At 36.8% G+C, this 17,609-nt stretch overlaps 2 protein-coding genes across 11 annotated transcripts in view; one reads left to right on the top strand and one right to left on the bottom strand.

The window, feature by feature from the left end:
• The window catches only part of LOC129727122 (dual specificity calcium/calmodulin-dependent 3',5'-cyclic nucleotide phosphodiesterase 1A-like), a 601,383-nt gene that overhangs the window by 156,275 nt on the left and 427,499 nt on the right, over positions 1 to 17,609 (bottom strand). The window lies entirely within an intron of this gene.
• The window catches only part of LOC129727123 (maltase 2-like), a 32,699-nt gene continuing 19,269 nt past the window's right edge, over positions 4,180 to 17,609 (top strand). Inside the window, exon 1 of the mRNA XM_055684611.1 lies at positions 4,180 to 4,477. The gene's annotated coding sequence lies outside the window, so the exon portion shown is untranslated. The remainder of the gene's footprint in view (positions 4,478 to 17,609) is intronic.

Below are 17,609 nucleotides of genomic sequence, written 5' to 3'. Positions count from 1 at the left end.
CACAAGAAGCACATTTTACTGCCATCAGGAGGCGCGCGAGGGTCCGTATGAGATGAGGATGTGAGGAAACCCCGTGAGGATGTGCAGGCTTTATTTGCGGCGGAGTCGAAAGACAGATTCTTAGATGTGGAGAAATCATCACGTACTGATGAGATATTTCATGAGTTTGAATACCGCTAAAGGCTGCCAGTATGACATTAGAGGGAAATATCCATTTATTTATTGTCGTCCCTTGACGACAGCAGAGCGTAAACCACGAACGAAAGACATGCAATGTAACTCAAATATTGTCAACTTGACGTTAGATTCATATGCATTATATAACCTTTTACATCAATTGGTTCTCTAGAGTTTAAAATGTCAGTCAATCACCTGACATTTTTTCATTCAACGACACAGAAAAATGACACCAATAATGGCCCGGAATGACGAAAGATGATAACTGGAATAATTGTTCCATGTTAAATTGGAAATTGACAGAATAAAAATAACAATTTATTTTCAGATATACCTAAATGTACTTTGATTACTTGCAGGAATATTCCATGCAAAACATAATATTGATTAAGTCAGAAGCAGAGGTAATTTTTTTATATCGGCACTACCAATTCCATTCGCACACCTATCAAATAGAATAATGTAACGGAAAAGCTCGAGTAGGTTTTAATTTGAAGTTATTCGTTTTGAAGTAGGCAAAAGTGAGTGACAGATTAAAATCGACGACACGGTCGCAAATGTTCGAAATGAACAGCATGGTTTTAATTGGTTTTTTAAATCCTTAATCGATTCTAGCCGATGGGGGAATTATACTTCACTGGGAAGCCAGATATTTACATTCAACTATGGTCTTTGTTGCCAGCTAGAACAAGCTGAATCAGTACTACGTAAATGAGTCGGATGCACTGATTGACCAGATAATAATAAAGTCTAATTTTTTCTCGAGATTTTGATAAGACTTGTTACCATTGTTACTAATCTGGCACTCATGGCAGCAATAGAACACGCCCTTTTGAAATTAAAAATATTGTACCAATCAGCGAAAACTGTCCGCCAAGCACACACATATACTGGAATTAAATATAGCAAACTTTTCTACTTGTACGCCTCCAGGCTTCCTCAGCAGAACATATTCGGTGAGAATAAAATCAATGATCTGGAACGGGAAAATCTTGTACGTACAAGTTGTTTAAGCACGAGTATGTGGCATTACAACCATTCCACATGATTGCCGTTTCATGGCATCGACATAAAAGGGAAGCTGCTCGTACAAGTTTTCGGCCTCTGCTGCCAGTGATAGTGGTAATCGTTGCTAGGCATTTTGGTCCCAAGGTTTTGCAACCCAAATAACCGAATTCCGGTTGATTTCTGGTAGGTTTTTGATGAAGCCTAATGATGTGGTACATTCGAAATATAGAAATAGTACTTTGTCTCGGTGTTTTGTCATTAAGACAAAAGGCAATGATAGCTCAATTTCTGTAAAAGTGCGTGGTTTTGTTTGAAGTTTTGAATTTGAAAGAACAGTACAAGCGCTATTTTTAGTCGGCGAAGATTGTTTGATGTAGGTTGAGAGCTTTCTTGAACCATTTGATGGGCGGTTTGTGAAATGGCACGAACGAAGATGGTTATTTTTGGACAGAAAATAGAATGAATACAAAATGCTTTTTGATAAATTAAATGGGCTGCCTAAAACGATGCACAAAAATAAATAATACTTGGGTTGATGTTGCATGATGTCTGTGGGCAGACAGTGGGGTACTTTTCCACACAGATATCTGCAGAATTTTAGATTCGTGCACTTCTTTCAGTTAAACGATAATGCAGCTGAATTGATGAAAAAGAGAGAATCAAATTTTCTGTTTCTTTCATTTTACTGTCCAGCACCATGAGATATATAACGACTTTATAGATTCATTCATTATTTGTTTGCAATCATTATTGGCTCATTACAATAAATGATCACAGATAATGATGCGACTGCGTTATTTAACAAGTGATGGAGGCGCATCGTACATCGCACTCTTGGAATTAAAACTCCTTTCTTCGGATTGGTAAAACTCTCTCCTCTCTGGGTGATATTTATCCGTTTCTGGCGTAAACTATCTTAGCATTCCTAAGTTGGTTCAACGTGCCGTTTTTGTGGTCTATCATAAAACGCGACTGCTGCTCTAGAAGCGGCGTCATTGATGAGCACAGATAGAAAAAATCAAATGAAAAGCTTATATCAAGTTTGTAAGTAGTTTGAAAATCCGCGTCACCATTATTACACTCTGCAAAAATCATCGTCGTGTAAGTATTACTTGACTCTACTAAGATTCAGATTTATTAACTAATATTCATTAACAACGAACACGAGAAAAAAATGAGTGAAAACTTTTGTTCCTATTTCGCAGCCAGGTATATTCGTTTCATTCTTGGTGAAAAGCACAATTACGATTCAACTAATACCGTCGATTCTGTGAATCTCAGTCTGAAATGGAACATGAGTCAGGAGGTTTATGAGACCCACCGCTGGTCATAAAAAGTAGATGGCAAACCGTTCCATTTCAGTAGAACTATTCCGAAGAGAACGGTTGAACCTGTGGGAACTAGAAGGACGGTAAAATGAGGTAAAGCGCTGCTAAAAGCTTATGTACATAATTGATATCTTCATGTTAGTAGAGAGAATAGAGCGACCTGCTGGTATGTTGTAATATCGGCCAGTGTTATGTACTGCAGGTGATCGTTTTATTGTAACCCTTTTCAGTTTCAGATTCAGCAATTATTAAAAAATTAAATAAAATTATGTATTATTAATCAAAATTATTTCCTGTAAGAAGCACATAGCTTTTGCTTTCATTTATATGATACTTTGTAGTTATTCCACCATTGGTTGAACAAGTTCGTAAGTGTCTAAATTTAACAAATCAAATAGGTAGTGATTGAACTCTACACTTATGTGTGGTTAAAAATGTGCCCCGAATATTTTTTCTCGGCGATTAAGCTTCTTGCTTCCCAATGTGTGTGAAAATACGTTACGCTTTTAATAAGTATTTTCGAAAGCTCTCATAACCGTCTGTAACCTCTACTTCACAATACACAGTACAGTCAGGTTTTTTTTTACGCGGGGGATACGTACCTCGTAAAAAAACCGCGTAAAAAAAACCGCTTTAATTCAAAAATCCGCGTAAAAAAACACTTTTTTTTTTAAATCCGCGTAAAGTAGTCCAGCAAGAAGAGCTTTAGAAAAAAACTCTAGACGCTCTAGAACCAGTATTTAAAATTGTCCTCTTTGACGGTTATTCCGGATCTTTCGGTGGGCGGAGAGTATTTTTTGGACTAAGTCTTTTACTAGATAAACACTTAAACGTTTCTGGTTCCAACCCACGTTAATTCGGAAATTCGTGATTTTTTTTTTGAATTATCGCGGTATCGCGTAAAAAAAACGCGTTAATTCAAAAATCCGCAAAAAAAACCGCGTTAATTCAAAAATCCGCGTAAAAAACCGCGTTAATTCAAAAATCCGCGTAAAAAAACCGCGTAAAAAAACCTGACTGTATTACTGCAATTGATAAAAAACTGTAGACACATTTCGTAGATTCGTAGACATGTAAACAATCTCTTGAAAGCTAATGTTTCCAGGCATATTGGAGGTATTTGTACAGCTGATGTTTCTTCTATGAAGATTGCTCACACGCTTCCAGTGAGTGGCTGATACAAATAACTTGAAGTAGCTTGAACAACATGTATTGAAATAACAAATAAGCGTGTACTCTTTTGATTTTCAGTAGTTCGACTAAGAAAAATACAGACGTTGCCTAACAAAGCTTGGCATCCAAACCCAATAAGAGCCGTTTGCCCTACAAGCTTTCGTTTCGCTTAAGTTCCATTTAGCGTAATCCAACACGTCTCCCAAGAGGAAAGGTCTCAGTTTAGTAAACATGCCCCGTCTTCGTCTGGAAAATAAAAATAATAAATAAAACAAATCCACCAGTAAAACTGTGTCGCTCCTATCGCCATCGCTATCATTTGTTATTGTTCGTTTGAGTGTTCAGCAGCTGACAGGTTCACCGAAACAGGCAACCGTGAGTAGTCGTGTAGGTACTGACTGGTAATGAACTTTCGTAGATATCGTGTGCACATGCGCTTCGATTCGCCTTTGTTTTGCTTCCCCTTCGCAGTTCATTTCTCCGATCAGCTGAATGTCAAATAAATACATATTTCAGAGCGGGAGATTGTGCGAGGACTGAAGACGTTGTTGACTGAAAAAGTTTTCACTGTAGTGTTTTAAAACTCGAGTTAAGCTAGACAGTGCCGGTTATAAATTACCCCTAATGCCAGTTTGTTAAAATTCTCTACTCGAGCTGAATACATCGCTGCAGTTTAGTCTGCGAAGACGGGATTTCGTACCATGCAACGTAATGAGTTTTTCAGCGCTTACACATATTAAGAATAGAGTCTGCTGTCCTAATAGTGTGCTCAAGCCGGCTGTATTAATCCGGTAAGTGATGAGAGTGATTTCTTTGTTGCCGGCGTCGAGTCGACGAGCGTTGTTGGGATGCAGATCTAGTGTTCTCGTAGTTTAATGGTTCCCAAAATCCTTATGTAAGCGGCAGAGGACGAGGACGTGGCCAGGCATCGGTACTTTCGAAACATTTTGCCGCAGTGCAGGTGAATCGGACTAACGGCCTTTGGTCTATTTTGTCAACAAGGTGATACTGGTTGCACACCCCGCCCTGCCGGCTCTACTAATATAAATAATGGCTGCGCTCATGGCATTCCGTTACCTCCCGCTCTTGCTGGGAGAATTATCACACGAAACAGAATAGTGTCAGTAGAAAATAATCTTGTAGTAGAACGGCACGAGCACGGGAGGTTTTCCGGCAGGAAAAGTTTCGGTCTCGAATTCAATTTATTTTGCCTCCTAGATTCGTAAGCCATTTGCATTGGGTCACGTAAATGAATTCTCAATGGGGGCTTCCGATTAGTTGGGACAGTTTGCTGCTGGTGGTAAGAATGAAATGATGATAAATGTCATGCAGTAGAACAAATATGCGCCCATTTTCGAATAAGACAATGCGACTTCAATTCTTTCACATTTATGGTTTTATTTACCATTTCAAGAGGTTAGATATTAATTCCTTGAAAATGAAAGAATGGCATTCAGGATATCACAGGTAAATTCAAATTTTCAGATTGTCCGTTATTGAAAGCATGGAACAAATTGAGTTACGTTCATGATATCTTCTTTGGTCACAAATCAACATATTTTTGTCATGTTGCATGTTGCAACGCCCCCTCTCCCCCTGAACCCTTACGTAATTTGTGGATGACCCCCAAGACGGTATTATACGGACGGTAAGTTACTATAATTAGGACGCCGAAAGAAGGGAAGGTAAAATCGCGTTCAATTCGTATCGTGCTCCGATTTCCATAGTAAGTCGAATTTATTGTCTGCAGCCTAAAAAAAATTGCGTTAGTGCTGAAGCACCTTTCTATCTATTGGCTGTATCGGAATACATACCAGCTACTGAAGTGCTGAAAATTCTGCCGTCATAAGAAGAGATCAAGAATCTCCCCACGTCATACATTTGCCGGGTGTCACTATTGTGATACATCAATGGCACTTTTTAGCGCACCAAAATAGTTTAATTGAAGTCGTGTTTTTCTGCCGTTCGCCAAAACGATGCTAACAGAGATACGATCTGCGCCTTATCTCTTAGTGCTCATTTTCGTCTATATGAACGTAGTTATTATAAGAAGCTGTTATTTTTATGCAAAGGTAAAAGTTAAAAAAAAATATTTTTGAAATAATCTCGTTTAGCATTATTTTCGACCAACTTCAAGCCAATCAGGGAACGCTGCTCTTCGAAGTTACCAATAATTTAAAAAAAGAGAAGGAGAGAGAGTTGGAGAGAATCATTACTGAAATTTATCACTTCACACCATCAAATCAAGCTCGAGTGTGTTTTCAAACCTATTGCAAAAGATATATTGACATACGACAGACTGGTGTGATTCTACGAAAATCGTCTTGAATACATAACTTCGTCAACTATTTTTTTGGTTTTATTACTAGTAAGCTGAGATTTTTTTTGCCTTTCTCCTAGAAAGGTATCGCAATCACTTGCAAAACCGAAAATATAAAAGTGCTCCAAAGGGCCGAATGGCATATATCACTCGACTCAGCTCGACGAGCTGAGCATTTTCTGTATGTATGTGTGTGTGTGTGTATGTGTGTGTGTATGTGCAGATTTTTATTCTCACTCACTTTGCTCAGAGATGGCTGGACCGATTTTCATAAAATTAATTGCAAACGAAAGGTCTTGTTGTCCCATAAGACCCTATTAAATTTCATTGTAATCGGATTTTTAGTTTCGAGGTTATGTATCAAATAGTAAAAATCATAAAACATCATTATCTCAAAAACTACACAACCGATTTAAAATTGGTCCCAAAAGAACGGGCTACCTGAAAAACCTCCAACTTTTGAATTTTATAAAGATTGAACATGTTGTTCAAAAGTTATGAAAAGAAACGTGTTCTGAAGACTGTTTAATCTCACTCATGTTTCTCAGAGATGGCTGAACCGATTTTCATAAAATCAGTGTCAAATGAAAGGTCTAGTTGCCCCATAAGACCCTATTGATTTGTTTTGCAATCGGACGATTAGTTTGCCTGTTATGTTTAAAAATGTGAAATCCAACTATGCAAAGGAACATATTCCGATGACTACTTGGACTCACTCACTTTTCTCAGAGATGGCTAACCCGATTTCCACAAAATTAGTGTCAAATGAATGGTCTAGCTGCTTCAGTAGACCCTATTGAATTTTACTGTAATCGAACTGTAACTTCATCTGTAATGTACCGACTTCTGAAAACAGTAACACCACCTACAAACATTTTCTTAGGAAACCAACCAGTAGAAAAATGCAAAATCGTAAGGGACCTAGGCGTAATCTTAGACTCCAAACTTACATTCATAGAACATTATAATAAAATTATCAACAAAGCAAATAGTATGCTGGGCTTTATAAAACGCTTTGGCCACAATTTTCAAGACCCATATACAATCAAACTATTATATATTACATACGTCCGACCAATTCTGGAATATTGTAGCATTGTATGGAATCCCTATATTGCCACACATGAAGAACGCATTGAATCTGTCCAGAAACAATTTCTTTTGTACGCGCTTCGTAAGCTAAATTGGACATCATTTCCCTTACCATCATATGAAGCACGCTGCATGCTTATAGACATACAAGCACTTAAAGAACGCCGCGATCTTTCAATGCTTTATTTTATCAATGACATTATTTCTCAACGCGTGCAATCTACTCAATTATTACCACAACTAAATTTTTATGCACCCAGTCGTCAATTAAGAAATCGTAAAATATTTTCGGAAAATTCTCACAGAACAAACTACTCAAAAAATGGCCCAATAAATCGCATGATGCGTCACTATAATCAGCACTGCGAAAATATCGACATCACCATGGGCAGAAATCAAATAAAAAAACGGTTAACTACTGGAAATAATGTATAGAATATAAGAAAACATTGTATTATTATAACTGTAGTCTACATTTGCTTGACGAAATAAATAAATAAATAAATAAATAGATCACGCCTTCCATCGCATGAGGAAGTAAAGCCGTTGGCGCCGGTCCGTTAATAAACGGGTCGTGAGTTAGGGTCCTGGGTGTGGGGTCGCCTCCCTGGGCGTCGGTGATTGGCCACAACAGTGGCGGAACTAGACCGACGGAAAATAAGCGAGAATAAAAAAAATATATATAAAACATTGCGAAACAGAGATACAAGTTTTGTACGTAGGACTCGATGCGATAAATGTAAGTCGAAAGCAGATGATACACGGTTGAAGGCTCGTTGATTACCAATGATGGCACTGATTGCACTGTAATTGGTGCGACGAAAAGGCAGTTGCAACGCAGATGACGAAAACGCAGATGACGCCATCTTTTATTTCAAAATGGTATTTAGGATACTGGTTAAAGAAAAACTCATATTGGGTGATATTTGGTCACTTTGGACTGTTTTCAGAAGCCGAAAGTCGTCATTTTGGACTTTAAAATTGCCTGTGAATTCAATTTCTGTCATCTAGGCGTAATTCTGGTTCCGAAAACATTCATATTGAATGGTATTTGGTCATATCCGGCTGTTTGCCAGACACCGGAAGTCACCATCTTTAAATTCAAGACTGTGTCTGTGATCAATTTTTAGCTTCTGTGCATCTTTCTGGTTCCAGAAATACTCATATTTAATGGGAATCGTCCATTTCAGGCTGTTTTCCAGAAACCGGAAGTTGCCATCTTACAATTCAAAATGTTGTCTGAAGTCGATTTGTGGCTCCAGTGCATCATAACGGTTCCGGAAATACCCATATTTGGTGGTATTTGGTCGTTTGCGCTGTTTTTCCGACACCGGAAGTCGCCATTTTGGATTTCATAATGGCATTTGGAGACAATTTATGGATTTTGAACGACATACTGGTTAAAGAAAAACTCATATTGGGTGGTATTTGGTCATTTTCAGCTGTTTTCAGAAACCGGAAGTCTCCATCTTAGAATTTGAAATGCTATCTGTGGTCGATTTTAGCTCCTGTGTATTATTCTAGATCCGGATATTATTATATTGGGTGGAAATCGGCTGTGTTCCAGAAACCGGAAGTTGCCATCTTACAATCCAACATGTTGTCTGAGATCGATTATGGAACATATTTGTTTCCACTAAAAACATTCACCTGCCAATATGGTTCCATTTAGTTGATTAGTTCGCGAGATGTGCAGAAATTTGTGAAGAAACATGTACTTCCAGAAGAGGGAGGAGCGTCGAACCATTATGGACAAATTTGTTACCTCTAAAAACATTCACATTCCAAATTTGGATGTATTTTCTTGATTGGTTCTTGAATTGTGCGGTATTTGTGTTTCATTTTTATGGGACCCCTTCCTTATAGAAGAGGGATTCGGGTGTCAAACCATTATGTACATATTTGTTATCACTAAAAACATTTACCTGCCAAATTTTGTTCCATTTGGTTGATTAGTTCTCGAGATGTGCACAAATTTGTGTTTCATTTAACTATTATGGACATATTAGTTACCCCTTAAAACATCCACATGCCAAATTCGGTTTCATTTGCTTAGTTTGTTCTTGAGTTGTGCAGAAATCTATGTTTCATTTGTATGGGACCCCTCCCTTCCAGAAGAGGGAGGGGTCTCAAACTATCATAGGAACCTTTATCGGCACCAAAAACCTCTACATACAAATTTTCACGTCGATCGGTTCGGTAGTTTACGAGCCTATATGGATCAGACAGACAGACAAACCGGACTGCATTTTTAAATGTATAGATTGCAACATCAATATTTTAGAACCTAAAGAGTGAATATACATTTATTGGATTGAAGCGTTCATGTAAATCTATTTTTACAAATAAAAAATTGGATGAGAAAGGCTGGGTCTGACCGCTAGGTGGATTAGTTTAGGTTTTATTTATATGGTTTCTATCCGCTCAACAATAATGAGTTTTTTTTCTCTGTTTGGACTCATCACCGCGACCAGAGACATTTGATCTATTGTGATATTTGCCCAGGTGTTTTTCTGTATTCCGCACTTCATATTATTGGCCATTATTACTATTGAAATGAGTGATACGCTTTTTTTACTTATATTCGTGCTTGTTTGTGAGATTTTACCCTCCCGTTTCAAGCTTACTGCTCTACAATACCGAGCCTCTTTCTATCCTACCAATATTGCCAAATTATAATTCCCTGGAGTGAGACTTCACTTTACGTTCCTCTCTGGCCAGGTTTATTCTAAGAGGGACTTATTATGTCAAGAGGAAGGAGTCTTATCGAAACCTCGTTCCCCGTGCCAATATTGCCAATTACAAATTCCCTGGAGAGGATAAATATTCCTATGATCAGTTTTATTATAAGAAGAACTTATTTTGTCAAGAGGAAGGAGTCTTATCGAAACCTCGTTCCTCCTACCAACACCGCGTCACAATTACAATTCCCTGAAGAGGCATTTAGTGCTTTAGCTCTGGTCAGTTTTATTATAAGTAGAACTTTTTTTGTCCTCAAGCCAAGATCGTGCCATAATCACAATTCCCTGAATAGAACTATTATACGCTACTCAGACCAGTTTTATTATAAGAGGGACTTACTTTTGTTAAGATGAAAGTCAGCAGGGATCAGAGTTGATATTTGTTGACACTCTTGAGTGAAAGTGAAAAAAAGCATCCATAAACGTTATTTTTTTACAATCCTTTCCGAGTTCTCCCTTCCCTCTTTTTGCATGGAAGTGAACTGTCAAAACACCTCATTATATTTCATGCGATGGAAGCAAGACAACAAAATCAGTTTATCAGTTAACGAAGATTGTCAAGGCATCGGTCAGTGTCAGTGAAAAAGTGTTTCGGTGAGGTGCATTTTGGTTAAGTGGACTGGTTGTTTTTCTTTTTCGCTTTGAAGTGAAGATCATTTGGTTGGATTTGTCGTCAAATTTGATTCCGTAACCGTGAACGATGCGCGCGATCTATTTCATCTGAGTATAACAGCACGTTACTAAGACGAAAATTTGGTGTATCTGAAAGAATGCTGCGATCATTGGAAGTGAAAATTGAAAATGATTGACACGACTACTCGCTCAACAAAGCGGACTCTGTAACATTGCGGCTACGAAGCTCCCCCACAAAAATGAGTTAATTGATAGTTAAATGGCACAAAAGAGAACAATTACACAAAACCCATTTTGTTTAAGTGTTACCTCAATTCTTGTAGCTCCAAGATGAATTTTGATTGTTTTCGGTACGGATAGATCTGTTTTTGTGTTATTAATTTTTCGTAGGATTTTTTTTTGCATTTCTATATATTTTATGTGTTTCTTTATATGCGTTCTCTATTCACTGCACAAAAACAGAATAATCTATAATAAAATTGCACAAGAGAGACAAAATCACACAAAGCTCGCTCTGTTTGTGTCAGGTTAAGTGTTTTTTTATTCATAGGTACTGTCCAAATTTGGCAAATTTGTTTTTTGTGAGATTTTTGAGTTTGAGTGATTCTTTCTGCGTTTCTTTATGTGTGGTCTTCATACACTCCACAAAATCAAGTTTATCACTCACTTAACTGTATGAACTGCTGAAATTCCACAAAATAATTAAAATGGTTGATGTACATGTTACCAATTATGGCAGAGGATTTGATAAAACTCTCTGATTTAGTATTATAAAATAAATATTTAATTTAAAACACGTTATTTTTTATTTTTAACAAGTCACAAAAAAGAGGTGCCCAACTTAGTTCTCGCTATAAGTCAATAGATGGCGCCAGCAGTAAATCCTGCTTGATTTTTTCATATCTAAAACGTTTGATACATTACTGATTTATTGTGGCGTCATATAATTTTAGTTATATGAAAATGCCGAATTTATGCCGAATAATCGACATTTGCGATAAGTGGAAATTTTTCCATTTCATTCAAAGAAAATGGCGGCTAAAGCGCATCGTGAGCTAGAAAAAGTTCAAGGATATGCTGCTCTAAGTGAAACAATGGGCCGTGATTGATTCTGTCGCTTTAAGTACGGTAATTTTGAAAAAACCTAAAAAATTGAGAGCAAATCTGAGTAATTCTCGTGTTTCTGAATATACATCCTTAAACTTTTTTCCCACCGCAAATATATACATGAATGTTGCTCGGTCCCACCGTCCATATATATTTCTTGCTCTCAAGGTAATCAAAGATGTGAACCGTCCGAAAATTTCGGAGTAATATTGTGTAAAATAGAGTAACTCTCAAGCATAAGAGTAACTCAGATAAAAGAGGATAAAAGTTTTTCTGAGAAAACGTGAAAAATAAAGAGCAAATCTGAGTAATTCTCGTGTCTCTGAATATCCGTCCTTAAACCTTTTCCCCACCGTGTATATAAATATAAATGTTACTCTGTCTCACCGCTCATATATTTTTCTTGTTCTCAAGGTAATCGAAGATGCAAATCATCTGGAAGTTTCGGAGTAATATTGAGTAAAATAGAGTTATTCCCAAGCATATGAGTAACTCAGATAAAAGCTGTCTTGCCCCTCGGTCCGCATGAAACGAGGCCTAAAATTAGTGAAAAATTACTCAATGAGGATTCATGCCAAACACAGGAACAGCTTGCTTCGGTTTCAGGAGATATACGTCAAGCTATTTATAAGCAATCACATGGTTTGGGAATGTCTCAAAATAAGGGACTTGGATCGTTCTTCGCCTGTGAACAACTTCTCCACCGGCAAAAAAGAAAGGGTTTTCTTCATCGCATCGTGATGGTACATAAAAAATGGATTTATTACAGCAATCAGAAGAAAAGAAAGACATGGGCACTATCCGGCCATGCTTGTACGTTGTCGACTCGGCCAAATAACGGGTGACGATTAAAATTTCGGAAATTTCCTAGTCTGTGTGTTTGTGGAAACCTATTTCTAGATTTCACTGTGATATCACTTTGACTGTGATATTATGAAAGAAAGACAGTTCCAATTATCCCTAATTTCTGAAGGTATCTTAGTTTCGGGATCTAGAAGGTGTTAGCTCTCTCAACCTTTTAAAGACCCTTAACAGAATGACTTAGTACTTGCAGTACATTCCGGAGTAATTTTCCATTCGGTAAGCCCCGCATCAAAATAATATAAGAAACCTGTAGATTCTATTATTATTTTCAGACTTTGAATTCATTTGAAATATTTTTATCAGAATAATCAATCCGTATTTTATATTTATTAAATGTTATATTTATTAAATAGAGGAGTGGCAAGATAATTGAATGAATAAATAACCATACACTTGTGCACCAAAATATAACTTTAAATTTGTTGACACAGTGCTAACCTTGTAGTAAATAAATAATATGTTTATCACCTGATCACCTCTGCAAATGCAACACTAAAAAAATTAAACTAAAAATAATAATAATGAAGTAGCCGAGTCTAGTCTACACTAACACAGCTAGTACTTTAAAAAATCCTTAAAAATGATTCTATCATTTTTCATATCAAGAAATGATTTAACATTTACATTTTTTTTTCACTGGCCCGGTCTACTGTGTAGCGCAATATCTTCTCTCTTCTTTTTTCTTTTCTCTCTATATAATAAGAATACAACGCTGGCAGTATGTCACGATTAAACTCAAGAAGGAATCAGTGGATCGGCGTGAAAATTAGTATATAGGGTTTTTTTAGGGCCGGGAAAGGTTATTATATGGTTTGGGATCCCTCTCCTTTCTGGAAGGGAGGGCTCCCATACAAAAGAAACACAAATTTCTGCTTAACACCAGAACTAATCAAAAAACCAATTTGGCAAATGGAAGTTGTAGAAAGCAAGAAATATTTGTATACTGGTTTGACGTCCCTTTCTCTTCTGGAAGGAGGGGTCCTATACAAATGAAATACAAATTTCTCCATAAATCGAGAACCAAAGCAAATTTAACCAAATTTGGTAAGCAGAAGTTTCTGGGTATTCTGAAAAAGAGGGATCTCATACAAACTCCAGCATAAATTGAGAATTAATCAAGCAAACGGAATCAAATTTGGGGAGGTAAAACATATGTTGATGGTATTTTGATACCCCTCCCTCCTTAAAAAAATATATTGTGATGACCTTTTCTATTTTTTTATTATTTTTAGAAAATCTTGAAGATTGGACAAAATTTGCCTGTTTCGCCTATCTGAATACACAAAACACAAAAATGAATAATGATAAATTATAAAAAATAAAATAGGAAATGAAAATGTTTATTTACATTGCATTTGCATCATTTATAATGAAAAAGGCAATACTGTGTGTCCTCTCAGACATGCATACAAGCTTTCATGCAAGCCTTCATGTGGGAAGCAAATGACGCAACTTTTGATTGTCACTTTCAATGTATGAAGTACAATTTTGTAAGTAAAATAAGATCATATTTAAACTGCTTCCGGCCTGTGCATTTCTTTTATCTCTAGCAGCATTGTTTTTGCGTTAACGTCCACTATCACATGTGATTCCGTTGTCCTTACTAAACCACTACAATTAGTTTTGTTTACGAGCCGATTAAAGATTGACTCTGCACTTATAAAAGCAGTGTTGCCGATCACCGTTTCGGAATTTTTCTAATGCTGTCAAAGCAAGGTAGATGTATCTAATGAAAAACTGATTTATCTCTCGATTTATTTGGAAAAGGTCCGTAGTCGGTTTTCTGACGAAACCTTTCCATGATGTACGGATTACGTATGGTGTATGGTTTTCATGTCGGTTTGCATCTCTTGATTCTACCAACAAACTGTTTGCAGATTGTTGCTCTCCGGTTGTTTCTGTACACCAAGGAACTTGAAATTCCGAAAAATTTTCGATTGGGTGACACAGAGGCAGTTTCATTGAGTTGCGTATTTTTGGTATTAATAGGAGCAGGTAGTTCAGGAATGTGTATTTTTCCGTAATGTAATGATGCTTTATCTGGCTTATACACTAGAGTTGGTGGGGTTTCGGGTTTTCAATCCCGAAACCCGAAACCAACCCGTACACGTCGGGTTCAGGTCGGGTTTGGGCTAGAAAACCCGAAACTCGACTATCAAATCTATGAAATCTCGTATTCAGGTGTCAAAATTTCGGATACAGGTCAAGTTCGGGTTTCATAGAAATAAAATTTTCGGGTTCGGGATTGATCGAAAAAAAATCGGGTTCGGGTTTCAACCGAAAAAAATCAGGTTCGCGTAGGGTACGGGCTTGAAAAAAAAAAAAAAACCCTACCATCTCTATTAAACACACAAATGGAATCAAACTTTTCTTCAAACATAACACATCTGGAATGTTTGCTAAACCACTCCTCTTTTGTACATTACTTTGACTGCTACTTATTTTTGAGGTTTGCAGGATGGTATACGCATTCGAAACCAGAACATTTACTACGTCTATTTGGAAGTTAGGTACCTGAATTTGAAAATCTAGTAATTCAACCAGGGAAAGCCAGGGAAAAGGTTTCGAGCGCTTTTATTTCAGTCATTTTTAATCAGGTTATCGAGGTTTTGGCATCAATCGATCGGAAATTCTTTTACGGTTAAATTCATGTAACAAAAAGAACCTATTGTTTGAGATACACTATTGAAAAATTGGTAAAAATAACATCGATTGTCTAAATCATACCGAGTAGCCAATCACTACCTCTCTTCCCAAGCACAGCCGACGCTAACGGATACAACCGATCTGACTTTGTAAATAATTTGTTGTTGTTATTATTGTTTTACTCGGGATTCTTTCTGTTTCCGATGCTTTTTTACTTTCCTTACCATTCCGTATTCATCTTAACTCCTCCCTCTTTCTAACTAACTGACGAAACCTTGATATAGAAGGTACCATTCGAACATTTCACCCCATCATTTTCATTCTAAAACCATACCAGTGACACATGGACAACGGCTAGGTGCCGTTGAAAGGAGGAACGACAAAATAGTACCGGTCATCTCGTGCCAGCTTTCACCCGTAACGTTGGTGGCTGTTAGTAATGCATGGCTACTGCAAAAGTACTAAAATGGCTGGAAATCTAGCCAGAATAACCAGAGAACAAGAATCATCGACAACTGGCACCTTTTGGTGCCTCAAAGTGTTGTAATTGAAGTGGCTAGTTGAATTTTCTCTTTTACAAAACGTTGTTGATGCTCAGATGAAAAAAAAAACCCTAAATCAATCCACCTAGCGGTCAGACTCAGCCTTTCTCATTCAAACTTATTATTTGTAAAAATAGATTCACATGAATGCTTAAATCCAATAAAGGTATATTCTGTCTTTGGGTTCTAGGATATTGATGTTGTAATTAAAGTATAAAATATGAAATTTGACGTAATGTTAGTGCTCAAGAAATAGCGAAATGAAAGAAATGACTCTTAATTTCGAACAATTTAATCACGAGCGATACCGGGAACGTTCAGATAGTACGATACCACTTTCAAATCATGTTGAGGCCATATATATTGATCAAAGCAGGTATAGTGTTGAATAGTCTTTGAATTTCTTTTCTTTCCAAAACATTTGAACAGCATATCAAATTGTTATGAAGTTTGTTATTTGTAAGTTTGAGCGATGACTCGTTTGTATGACAGGTGTTAGATATGTTCAAATAAGTCTTGTAATGCTTGAGATAATAGACTTTCGATGTTTTACAAATTAAAACATAACGGTTGCTTGAGTTTGATTACAATCAAATGAAAATAGGCAGCCAAACTTTGAAACCAATGGTTCTTTCATAATTCATCAGTTAACCCTTAACTAGCCCGTTTATCTGATATCAATATTGTTCAAATCGGTTGTGTAGTTTCTAAGATAATGAAGTTTCGTGATTTTCACATTTCGATACATTACAAACGAAGTTACAGTCCGATTACAGCAAAGTTCAATAGAGTGTTATGAGGCAGCTAGACCTTTCATTTGATACTAATTCTGAGGAAATCGGGTCAACCATCTCTGAGAAAAGTGAGTGAGTCCAAGATGTCTTCGGAATATGTTTCTTTTCATAGCTGGATTTCTCATTTTTAAACATAACAGGCAAAGTAATAATCCGTTTGCAGAAAAAAAATCATTAGAGCCTTATGGGGCAACACGACCTTCCATATGACACTAATTTTATGAAAATCGGTCCAGCCATCTCTGAGAAAATCGAGTAAGATTGGTAGAGCGTTACACTCACACATACACACACATATTCAGAAAATGCTCAGCTCGTCGAACTGAGTCGAGTGGTATACGACATTCGGCCCTTTTGAGCACTTTTATACCTTTAGTTTTGCAGTGATTGCTATACCTTTCTAGGAGGAAGGCGAAAAGTGAAATGATAGAAATGACTTTTAATTTCAACTTCAATCCCGAGCAAGGCCGCAAACATTAAAATTGTACAATGTTCATAGCTTCTGAGATATAAGAGCGTTTTTCACATTCGCAGCGCCAAAACTAAAAGTTTGATTACAATGAAATTCAATAGTATCATAAGTGGCTAATAGACCCTTCATTTGACACCAAGATAGAAAGAATCGGTCAGACCATCTCTGAGAAAAGTGAGTGCAAAAAAAAGGTGCACATACACACGCACACACCCACACACAAACATATACACCTAGACATGCATATATGCAGAAAATGCTCAACTCGTCGAAATGAGTCGAGTAGTATATGACATTCGGCCATTTGGATCACTTTTCTACTTTTTAATTAGCCAGTGATCGTTAGGAGAAAGTCAATATATTTACTTTCATTATGTGATTTCACATTTTTATGAACAACGGACAAAGTTACAATCCGATTGCAGTGAAATTCAATATCAACCTATGGGGCAACTAGAGCTTTCATTTGACACTAATTTTTAGGATTTGATAAAACTCTCTGATTTAGTATTATAAAATAAATATTTAATTTAAAACACGTTTTTTTTTATTTTTAACAAGTCACAAAAAAGAGGTGCCCAACTTAGTTCTCGCTATAAGTCAATAGATGGCGCCAGCAGTAAATCCTGCTTGATTTTTTCATATCTAAAACGTTTTGATACATTACTGATTTATTGTGGCGTCATATAATTTTAGTTATATGAAAATGCCG

The sequence above is a fragment of the Wyeomyia smithii genome, chromosome 3 (assembly GCF_029784165.1).
Source record: "Wyeomyia smithii strain HCP4-BCI-WySm-NY-G18 chromosome 3, ASM2978416v1, whole genome shotgun sequence".
Lineage (NCBI taxonomy): Eukaryota > Metazoa > Arthropoda > Insecta > Diptera > Culicidae > Wyeomyia > Wyeomyia smithii.
Note: the sequence above shows the minus strand (reverse complement) of the source record. Positions and strands in the feature narration are given on the sequence as shown.